The sequence below is a fragment of the Dermacentor albipictus genome, unplaced genomic scaffold (genome assembly GCF_038994185.2).
Source record: "Dermacentor albipictus isolate Rhodes 1998 colony unplaced genomic scaffold, USDA_Dalb.pri_finalv2 scaffold_11, whole genome shotgun sequence".
NCBI lineage: Eukaryota > Metazoa > Arthropoda > Arachnida > Ixodida > Ixodidae > Dermacentor > Dermacentor albipictus.
In genome coordinates, this window is record NW_027225565.1 from 13,841,335 (window position 1) to 13,853,263 (window position 11,929).

The window sequence follows — 11,929 nt, forward strand, 5'->3', positions numbered from 1 at the left end:
CTGTTTTCTCCGCGCGGGCTGCTACGGCGCCGAGCGCATTTTACGTTACTAAGCGAAATTCACGCATGTGCAACGCACTCACTCACCGATGCGCGTCAACGCCGCCGACACACAAAAAAAATATACCCAGCCACCACTATACCATCGGGATCATTGTTGGGTTGTTTTCGCTCAGAAAATGAAAACGCATCAGAGGGCATATTCCGCGACATGAGGCTCGGATACTCGGAAAGGCATGGAAAAAGCATGTCGTACAGTCGCGCGCAGTATGAAAGCGCCAGTGCCAGCGTCCGCGCCGCTCCGTCGGAGGGCGTTTTCTCCATGGCGCGTGGCGCAGACGAGAAGCTTCTTTTCCACCTCTGCTTGACGCGACAGCGTTAAGGACTCCGTGGCGTAGAAAATCCGGCGTCGGCGTCCCGCGTCGGCGTCCGACGTCGGATGCCTACCATGGGGCGCAAGTAAGCTACTGAACCAATTTGAATTTCTGAAGCTAAAATACGCAGAAAACTTGTAAAGTACGACTTACACACAACTTACAGGCATTATAGGGTCGGATTGTAATTTGACTATACGAGAAAGCATAATTATGTTACGCGAAAAGTAAAAAAGAACCTATTTCCCGGCGTTTCTACAATGCATCGGCCGGTCACGGCGTCCGCCATGTGCGGGCGCCGGGGCGTGAGTATCTCGGAGGCCACAGAGTGGCGTGCCCGGTTCCTTGCAATACTTCTAGATAGCGCTCGCCGTCTGTCGCTTTGAAGTGAGAGAAGCTCACAGTAAAATTGATTATGAAGAGCGACTGAGGAGAGATAGAGCGAGCAAGGACAGGAAAGGCAGGGAGGTCAACCAGACGAGCACCCGGTTTGCTACCCCGCACTAGGGGTGAGAGGAAGGAGAGTAGAAAGAAAAAAAGCAGTGAGAGAGTGAGCACTGAGTGCGTCAGGGAGGATGCACAGGGTCACTATAAGCGTTGTTAATATGGAAGAAAGTAAATGGGCTGGGAGAGTTTTTAAGCATTTCTAAGGGAAAGACATCAATTCACAGTGGAGGAAAAGAACTAGGAAGCTTACCAGCAAGTATGCGGCCTGCAGGGTAGGCAACACAACAACAAAGAACGCCAAGCGGAAAGTCAGATAGGCTGAGGTAACCTCGTAGGAGGCGGCAATGGAAAAGAAACCTGCTATGAGTAACTCTTAAGAGGAAAAAGCAAAATCAGGAAAGAAAAAATTCATGATAACTCAAAGGGAAGCTCATTACTTTTCGAAGCGTGATCAGGATGCCTTAGAACACGCACTTATAAAGTGACATATAAGAAGGAAGAAGCACGTGTTTGCTGCGGTAAAGCTAGGGAAATGAAGGAGCATGTTTTATTAGAATGTGAAGATATCTGCCCAGCGGTCGATTTAGGCACCTCTGGCCTCCTTGAAGCCCTGGGGTTCGGCGAGAGCAGGGGGAAAGTAAGCATGTCCGCAGTAGAGATTAGTAAGCGGCGATTGGGAGATTGGTGGAAGAAAAGTAGGGAAACGACAAACAACGGAGGCGTGCAAAAACAAAGCTCACTATAAGGGTTTACGAAAGTTTGGTTATGGGAATTCATCGGTTTTTTTTTCAATTTTCTTTCTTTGTAACGTAGGTAGGACATTAGGCAATGCAATAACAATCTTTTGTCTCCAGGTTCAAATCCAACTTGTTCATTTGTCCATCGTAATACATAGGCACATCTTTCCTCGGTTTTCAACTGCTGCGGCAGTCCATGAGTGCGGATAGAAAAATTGCTAGGGAAATAATGGGAGCACCTTAACGAAACCGATAGGTCAAAACCGTCCACGACGGCGTCTCTCGTAGATGCTGTGAGATGTTCGGACACTGAGAATGTGTTCCGACAGAAGAGCTGCCGCGGAGTGCTTCCGACGATTATCCTAGCCCGCTGACTCTGTAGCATTAAAAAAAAAAGAAAAGAAAATGTGGCTACCTTTCGCGGAGCCTTCAAAAATCCGAAATGAACAATCGTTGGGTTTGCCTCGCCGCGTATGAACGCTCTTAGGATAAGTCATTTCCAGCCGACGAGCGGCTACTCTATCAAGAAAGCTGATAACGCCGGTGGGACAAGCTTTGTGAAGTTCAGCGCGCAGAGCTAACTTTTAGTTCTTTAATTTTTGTTTCGATGACGTCATCACTGCGTACGCGCGGGAAGTTTGAAGAGTTTAAGGTCACTACGCCACGGGGTGGTATTCCCGCGAAATAAACCCTGACGTGCGGAAAAGCTAGATACGGGCAGCGTTGTGCCTGATAAGAGCGCTGAATGGGAGCCTCATCTCAATACCTACGTCTCATATTAGTCCAGACTTTCGTGCTCACATTAGGGTTGTATATATTTGTGTAGCTGCAGTTTCAGTGTTTTTCTCTGGCCAGTTGTGGACTGAAAAGTCTTCGTTTTGTGACCTACTTCGTTGCTCCTTTTTGTGTAGTGTGGAGCAAATAGATTCGCACCATTGATCGAATTATCAGGTGGGCCACATTAAAAAAAATAAAAAGCCTCTGGACACACCATTTCTTCATTTGGCAGTGTTTGCCCGAATCTAACGAGTCCCCAAATCAAATGCACGTCCAGTTTTTATGGGTTAATCGTACAAAACAATGGGTGCACGCAAGTCTAACGCGCACCAGATTTTGTAAAAAAAAAATTTCACCTAATGTCCATCATAGTCAACCTCAAACAGGTTTTTATTGCTATATACGGCCTAAAACGTGTCCCCGTGCAGTTCACTGCATTTGGTGTTCCTCAGAGTGACTCAATAACTATCGCGAACGGGATGGCCTATATGTGCGCTTTGACTAACCGCTTCGCCACTTCATTCTGCGGTGCGTACAAGAAGTCTCCGGAGCACCGAAAACACTTGACGGGAATCTGTCACCTTCGTAATCAAAGCCTGAACGCTGCATGTCGTCATCATCTTACGTGAAAACTTGTTCTGTCGCCATTTTGCGTTGATAATGGCTCCAACCATTACCATTGTGAACTACGCGACAGTGAAATCGGGTTCATATGCGATTGCAATACGCAGGCAATTTGCGCAGCACTTGGAAAAAAGCGCCCATTAGAATCGGGTAGACAACTGCGATAACCGATTTTGAGCGACCATTTTCGCTTGAACTCTGCCGAAGGTTGGGCCGAAAATCGACGTTATCCGCAGGAGATGTCTCGTTTTTTAAATATTGCGGAAAGCAAAAGAAAGAGATGTAGTCACTATATAATGCTTACAACCCGCCGTGGTTGCTAAGTGGCTATGGCGCTGAGCTGCTGAGCAGGAGGTCGCGGGATTGAATCCCGACCACGGCGGCCGCATTTCGGTGGGGGCGAAATGCGAAAACACCTGTGTGCAAATTTAGGAGCACGTTAAAGAACCCCAGGTGGTCGAAATTTCCGGAGTCCTCCACGGCGTGCCTCATAATCAGAAAGTAGTTTTCGCACGTAAAACCCGATAATCCTACATAATGCTAGCTACATTTACCAGGCCATCGGTACTGACGCCAAGGGGAAATAGATCTGGCAAGACTTTTGGCCTCCCGGCCAAAGCCAAGCATATGAGCTTTACCGGGGGCACCACGCGGTGGCGTTCCAGTGTCGGTCGCCTAAAGGTGGCCGGCACTGCAACGCCACTCGTGAAAGCAGTGGAAAAAACCTTAAAAGATAGACGAATACCAGACAGTTGGCGACAAAGTAGAATGAATTGAATTTATAAAGGTAAGGAGGAGAAAGATAGAATTCACTCGTATAGACTGTTGAACATTACATAGGTAATATACAGGCTAGCAATGCAGGCAATCAAATTAATGTTTCAATCATGGGCAGAGAAAAATGGCATCTTGGGAGAACTTCAGAATGGCTTCAGAATAGGTAGGCGTTTAGATGATAACTTATTTGTTGTTACTCAGTGTACTGAAATATCGAAAGTAGAAAGCAGACCGTTATATGTGGCCTTTTGATACATCGAAACGTAGACCGCAACGTTTGTGGGATATTCTGGAAGGGGAAGGCTTAGGTGACGATTGTCTACATCTTTTGAGAGAGATTTACCCAGAAAACACCGTTTGCGTTGAATGGGAAGGGGCGAGGGGAAAGCTCATATCCTCAAGGGACTGAGGCAGGGGTGTGCCCTTTATCACCACTGCTGTTTATGATGTACATGGTGAGGATAGAGAGGGAGCTAGAAGGATGTAATATCGGGTTTAATCTCTCAAACAAACAGGTGGGTACAGTAGTAGAGAAGCAACTTTCAGGTTTATTATATGCAGACGATGTTGTGTTGCTAGCTAACAAGCAAAGCGATTTGCAACGTCTGACTAATATCTGTGGACAGGAAGGCAACAATTTAGGTTTGAAATTTAGTGTTAGAAAATCAGGTGTTATGGCATTCAATGAAAACAGTGAACAGCCAGTGGCGATACAGGGCCAGTAAATACCTCGGGCAACAGAATATTGTTACGGAAGGATGAAAGAATACAGAGGAAGAAGATCGCGAGACGCTGGCTGCTGCGAGTTGTTGGTGGTCAGCCACCTTGTCTACGCTGACTCCATCCTATATATATATATATATATATATATATATATATATATATATATATATATATATATATATATATATATATATATATATATATATATACTGTAAATACAGTCTTTATGTACTTTTAACATCCCCCTAACATATTGGTGGAGGTGCGGGATACCACGGCTATAGAAACGGAGCTTCGCAGTGGACGTCGCATCACCGTCCGCACCATGAATGACGGTGAGCACGCGGGATCAACGTCGTTGCCTCCTCCAACGTCACCGTCGCCACCTACGTCGCTGTCGCCTTCGGTTGTGGTTGTGCAACCCAAAGATCCTGGAACTTTCTGCGGGACCGATGGCACCGACGTTGAAGAGTGGGTGGCTATGTATGAACGCGTGAGTGGAATCAACATGTGGGACCCTACGCTTATGCTAGCCAACCTGCTGTTCTACCTAAGAGGCACGGCAAAGGTGTGGTATGAAAACCGCGACCAGCTGGGACCAATGCAAAGAGAAGTTGACAGAGTTGTTTGGCAAACCAGCTGGCCGTAAAATTGCCGCAAAGCAGGAACTGGCCTCCCCTGTCCAATCCCTCACGGAGTCCTATGTCTCGTACATCCAGGACGTGCTGTCACTTCGTCGTAGAGCCGATCGCGACACGACAGAAGCTGAAAAGGTCGGGCACGGGCTTAAGGGCATCGCTGACGACGCCTTTAATCTGCTCCTGTGTAAAACCTGTTCTGCAGTTGATGCCCTCATTAAAGAGTGCCGACAATTCAAGCAAGCAAAAAGCCGACGCGTCTTGCAACCTTTCGCCAGACTTCCCAATACTGCCGCAACGTCAACGTATGAAGATCAACAAGCACAGCAGCATGTGTCGCTATCAGAGGGGGTGGTGCGAATCGTTCGACGTGAACTGGATGCGATGGCACCCGTAGCTTTCTGTTCGTGTAGTGCTGATGCTACCACTTTTTCGGTTCCCCTCGTACAAGCCATCATTCGCCAGGAACTTCAAAACATTTAACTACATTCTGTCTGTGCTGTCGCCAATCCTAGAGCTAACGAACGCCCTTCTACTATTTTCGCTCAACCCCGACGCTTCTCTCCGCGTTATCGCAACCCGACTGAGTGGAGAACAGCGGACGACCAGCCAATATGTTTCATCTGTCGCCGCATTGGTCATGTCGCCCGATACTGTCACAACTCGTGGCCTTTAACACCTCGCACGCGGATTAACCTGAGCCGTTTTAATGGAAATGCCCGCAATGTTTCGCCCACCGCCGAGTCCAACAGCGCCGACAACTCTGCTAGGAACACGTTGTACAGTCGCTCATCATCGCCGTTCGGACACCAGTCGCGCTCACCGCAAACACATCGCCGATCTTCTCGTTCGCCGCAGCCACGTCGCCCTTCGTCCCCTGTGGCTGGCCGCAACTTTGCGGAAAACTAAGAAATGCAGCCCCCGGAGGTGGTGCTGCATTGCCTACTACTGCAGCAAATCCTCTGTCTGTGTCCACAAGGAGAAGCGTAATTGACGTTAAAATAGACGGCGTACCTGTCCAAGCACTCCTCGACACTGGAGCCTATGTTTATGTGATGAGTGCTAGCTTACGTAATCGTGTAAAGAAAGTCATCACCCAAGCAGCTGCCCGAGTGCTTCGTGTGGCCGACGGCGGCGTGCTGGTTGTTCTTGGAATGTGTACTGGGCGTTTAAGTATAGCCGGCCGCCCTACTTCTGTTCTGTTTGCTGTGATCGACAACTGCCCTCATGACGTTATCCTTGGATCGGACTTTTTATCCACTCATTCCGCTCTCATCGACAGCGCCACCGGCGTTCTTCAGTTGGAACTGCCTCAACTCGCCGATGCTCCGAGCACCGCCCCACCGCACTTGTGCTCGGTTCACGATGTGCGTCTGACACCCGAGGCAGTTACTTACGTCACTTCGAACGCTCAGCCACAGGTTCCTGACTGTGAATATGTGCTTCGCCCTATCGTCGACGTGCTTTTGAACCGGAACGTTGCTGTTCCGCATACGGTGGTCACGGTTTCTAATAACGACGTCGTTCTACCGCTTCTGAATTTCAGCTTGTGCCCTCAAGGGATCCCTGTCGGCATGTTCTTGAACAGCGTTTCTAGTGGCTCCGAATTTGACATTGAGAGTCTGAGTGCCGAGCGTAGTTCCTTGGCGCGAAATGGAGCTCTCAGCTCTGGTTCCTTAATGGATGACCTCGCGAAAATGATTGCACCTGACCTCACCTCGGCACAAGCCACGCACATACGTCTCATGCTTGAATCGTACAGTGACATATTTGATTTCGGCGACAGGCCTTTAGGCCGAACATCTGTTGTTCACCACAGTATAAAAACTGGAGACACAAATCCTATTCGTCGGCGTCCCTATCGTGTATCGCATGCTGAACGTCGAGTAATCCAATCAGAAGTGGACAAAATGTTCTGCAAAGGGGTCATCGAACCACTACCCAGCCCTTGGGCTTCGCCTGTCGTCCTTGTGAACAAAAAAGATGGTACCTGGCGTTATTGCGTAGATTATCGCCACTTAAACACGATCATGCCAAAAGACGCCTACCCACTACCACGCATCGATTACGCTTTGGACTGCTTGCACGGAGCTGAATACTTCTCGTCCATCGATCTTCGATCCGGCTACTGGCAGATTTCAGTTGATGAAATGGACCGCGAGAAGACGGCCTTCATCACGCCGGATGGCTTATATCAGTTCAAAGTCATGTCCTTTGGCCTATGCGATGCTCCTGCGACATTTGAACGTATGATGTACTCTCTTCTACGAGGCTACAAATGGAGCACCTGTCCTTGTTACCTTGACGACGTTATTGTTTTTTTCTCCCACGTTCGGCAGCCACATTACCCGGCTCGCTGCCATTCTTTCGGTCTTCCGAAAAGCCGGCCTCCAACTGAACTCCACGAAGTGTCAATTCGGGCGCCGTCAGATTACCGTGTTGGGACACCTGGTTGACGCATCCGGTGTTCAACCAGACCCGGAAAAAGTTCGCGCCGTACGCAGTTTCGCTGTGCCACGTTCTGCTTCTGATGTGCGCTGCTTCGTCGGCCTGTGTTCTTACTTTCGCCATTTCTTCAAGAACTTCGCCGACGTTGTTCGGCCTTTGACAGACCTTCTAAAGAAGAACAAGCCATTCTCATGGGGAGCGGAGCAGGCTCATGCGTTCACCGCCCTCATCGGTATTCTGACCACCCCTCCCACACTTGACCACTTTGATCCATCTGCACCAACTGAAGTCCACACTGACGCAAGCGGCCATGGCATCGGCGCTGTTCTCGTCCAACAACAGAATGGTACCGAGTGCGTGATAGTTTAGCCAGCCGCTTGTAGTCACCTGCCGAGAGGGATTACTCGATCACCGAGTGGGAGTGCTTGGAGCGGGAGTGCGTAAGTACTGTCGCCAAGTTCCGGCCATATTTGTACGGCCGCACATTTTCGGTGGTTACAGACCACTACGCACTCGGCTGGCTGTCTTCTCTCCGGGACCCGACACGACGCCTTGGTCGCTGGGCTTTACGGCTCCAGGTATTTTCAGTTATTGTCAGTTACAAGACTGGGCGCCTCCACAAGGACGCTGACTGCCTCTCTCGTCACCCCGTGGATCACCCTGATCCTGCTGCGCATGATCCGGTGACCTGCGTGATGGCTTTTACTTACATGACCGACATACGCGCTGAACAACAACTCGTTGAATCCTTACAGTCCATCATTGCCGGAGTGCAACCTGGCAGCACTGACGGCACGTGCCGCATGTTCGTGCTGCACGACGGCATCCTCTACCACCGCAATATGACCCCTGACGGCCCTGAGCTGATTCTTGTCCTTCCTCGTCATCTGCGATCCATCGCTCTCGAAAAACTTCACGATGCACCGACGGCGGGACACCGTGGAGTTTTGCGTACATACGACCGCGTACGACTCCGGTTCTTCAGGCCAGGTTTCTACCGCTCCGTGCGTCGCTATGTCGCAACTTGCAAATTGTGTCAGCGCCGGAAGAAACCTCCCCTACCACCTCCCTGACGACTCCATCCAATTGAAGTTCCCTCTGAACCGTTCTTTCCCGTAGGCCTTGACCTGCTTGGCCCTTTTCCGACGACGACTAGAGGGAATAAGTGGATCGCCGTCGCTGTGATTACGCGACACGTTACGCGATAACAGAGTCGTTGCCGACTATTTGTGCAACCGACGACGCCGAGTTTCTCTTCGTGACGTTATTCTCCAGCATCGTGCGCCTCGATAGTTAAAGACCACGGCCGCTCGTTCTTGTCTCGAGTTGTCGACGACCTCCTCCGCTCTTGTGCCACTGAGCACAAGCTGTTCCCCGCCTACCACCCACAAACGAACGGTCTTACGGAACGCCTCAACCCAACAATCACAGAGATGCTGTCGATGTACGTCTCCAACGATCACCGTGACTGGGACGCCACGCTGGCCTACGTAAGGTTCGCGTATAACTCGTCCCGACATGACACCGCAGGATATTCACCCTTTTATCTTTTGTATGGTCGCGACCCTACATTGCCCTTTGACACCATCCTCCCTTCCGTGCCCCATGTTGCAACTGAGTACGCTCGTGAAGTCATCGATCGCGCTCACATGGCACGTCAAGTTGCCTGATCTCGTTTATTAGCCTCGCAGCATATACAAAAACAGCGTTATGACCAGTGCCATCGCGATGTTAAGTTCGCGCCAGGTGCTTGGTTGCTCCTTAGGTCACCATGTCGTCGGGTTGGCGTCTCCCAGAAGCTTCTCTCTCGCTAGACAGCACCTTATGAAGTCCTACGTCAAGTTACCGACGTAAATTAGGAGATTAACCACTACAGCTTGATGCATCCTAAGGTACGACGCCTGTTGACGTCGTGCACGTTTCGCGGCTGAGGCCATACTTCGCTCGCAATTCTTCGCCTACCATGCGCCGAGGTGGCGCTTTACCACCCGAGGGCCCTGTTACGGAAGGATGAAAGAAGACAGAGGAAGAAGAAGATCGCGAGACGCTGGCTGCTGCGCGTTGTTGGCGGCCAGCCAACTTGTGTAAGCTGACTCATCCTGTATATATATTGTAAATACAGTCTTTACATAGTCCTAGCATCCCCGTAACAATATAAATACCTTGGTATATGGATAAACGAAGGCAATAGATATATGGAAACACAGGAAAAAAACAATAACAGTGAAGGGGAAGAGAAATGTAGGCATAATGAAGCACAGAGCGCTATGGGGATAAAATAGGTACAAGGTGCTCCGATGCATGTGGAAATGTGTAATGGTTCCAGGACTTACTGTTGGAAATGCGGTTGTTTGCTTTAAATAAAGGGTAGAATCAGGACTCGATGGGAAATAAAGGTCAGTGGGTCGCCTCGAATTGGGCGCTCACGCGTGAAGGCTACAAATGAAGCTGTGCAGGGTGATATGGGCTGGACTAGTTTTGAAGTGAGGGAAGCTCGCAGTAAAATTGAGTATGAAGAGTGACTGAGGTATATGGAATAAAGTAAATGGGCCGGGAGAGTGTTGAGGTATCCGTACAGGAAAAACATTGATTCACAGGGGAGGGAAAGAACTAGGAAGCTTACCAGCAAGTATGCAGCCTGTAGGGTAGGCAACAGAGCAACAAAGAACGTCAAGCGGAAAGTCAGAGACGCTGAAATAATCTCAACCGTGGCGGCAATGGAAAAGAAACCTGCCTTGAGTAACTACTTAACAAGAAAAAACGAAATCAGGAAGGAAACAATTTATGATAACTCAAAGGGAAGCTCATTACTTTTCGAAGTCAGATCGGGATGCCTTAGAACACGCACCTATAAAGTGAGATATATGAAGGAAGAAGAAACATGTGCTTGCTGCGGTAAAGCTAGGGAAACTGTGGAGCATGTTTTATTAGAATGTGAAGACGTCTACCCAGTGGTCGATTTAGGCACCCAGTGGCCTCCTTGAATACCTTGGGTTCAGTGAGAGCACTGGAAAAGTAAACATGTCCGCAATAGGAATTAGTAAGAGGTGATTAGAGGATTGGTGGAAGAAAAGTAGGGAAATGACAAAAAACGGAGACGTACAAAAGCACAGTTCGCAATAGGGGGATCAGAAAAATTTGGTTGCGGGAGTCCATAGTGTTTTTTTTTTCTTTTTTTATTGTTTAACCAAGGTAGGACATTGGGCATTATAATAGCAAGAGCATGGTGGCGCTACGCACCACCCCGTTCCAAAGGGACGCTCATAACGTCCATCCATTCATCCGACGCCACCTGCAGCAAAAAAATTTACAACGACAGGGTACATCGCGCGTTCCCCCGCTTCCTGCACTGTGCAAGCACGATTTTCTGCGCGCAACGACCTGAATTCGTAAATTCTACGGCAACCGTTTGCCACAAGTGCTTCGTGTCAGCAGTATGTGTGAATTCACAGTAGCAACAAGACTTTTCCATAAGGGCCGTCATGGAGTGTTTGGTGAGCACCGGACTAGACTGGAGTCTTTAAGGAAACCACTGTGTTACGTGGTTATTGTATATAGGCACCCCTAACTCCTGCTCTCATCATAATATTTAATCACTCTTCGGTCTGCCCCTTTCCTTCTCCTGTGCAGAGTAGCAGGCCAGAGTGTACTAGCTGAGGCCGACCTTCTTTGCTTTTCTGGTAATAAAATATCTCTCTATTCTTTTCGAATAATAGTAACAACAATAATAAAAATACATTGTAGGATAAGAAGAAACAACGCCATAGGGTCGAACACGCCTAAAGCATACAGTCTTATAGACACACGAACATACAGGTATAAGACGCGAGGACAAGATTTGCGACACCGAGTCCCTTCATACACGCTCACGCAGAGTTCCAAGCATGCATATACACCCGAGGCTGCGATGCAGTATGAGATGAGTAGGTAATATACGCATTCACTCTCCCATAAGCGTTTTCAAGACAAACGGTGCCGTTATTGGGGTCACAACTATGGCCACCATTGGGGTGAGACGCGTACGTGCTGGCCAGCGAAGTTTGAATTATGCGGTGGAGACCTATTTCAGAATCGAAATGACGAAAATTCGGGCCAATAGAAACGTACGGTCATGATCAAATGCAAATGGGAATCGAAATAATGAAAGCCTACTGTACCGTTAACCAGAACTTGAAGCTTCAGGCAGGGATGGAGCGCAGAGAAATATATCGAAACGAACTCAAATCAAGGAAACAACGTGATCAACATAACATCTGCATATTAGAAACAACGCAAGTGTTCCGACGGGCAACAGACAAGAAAAAGGGTTCTGTAACGACACCTTTTTCAGCAACGCGCTTTTCACAGCAACGCGCTTACACCTGAATTCGATGCGACTGCCTTCC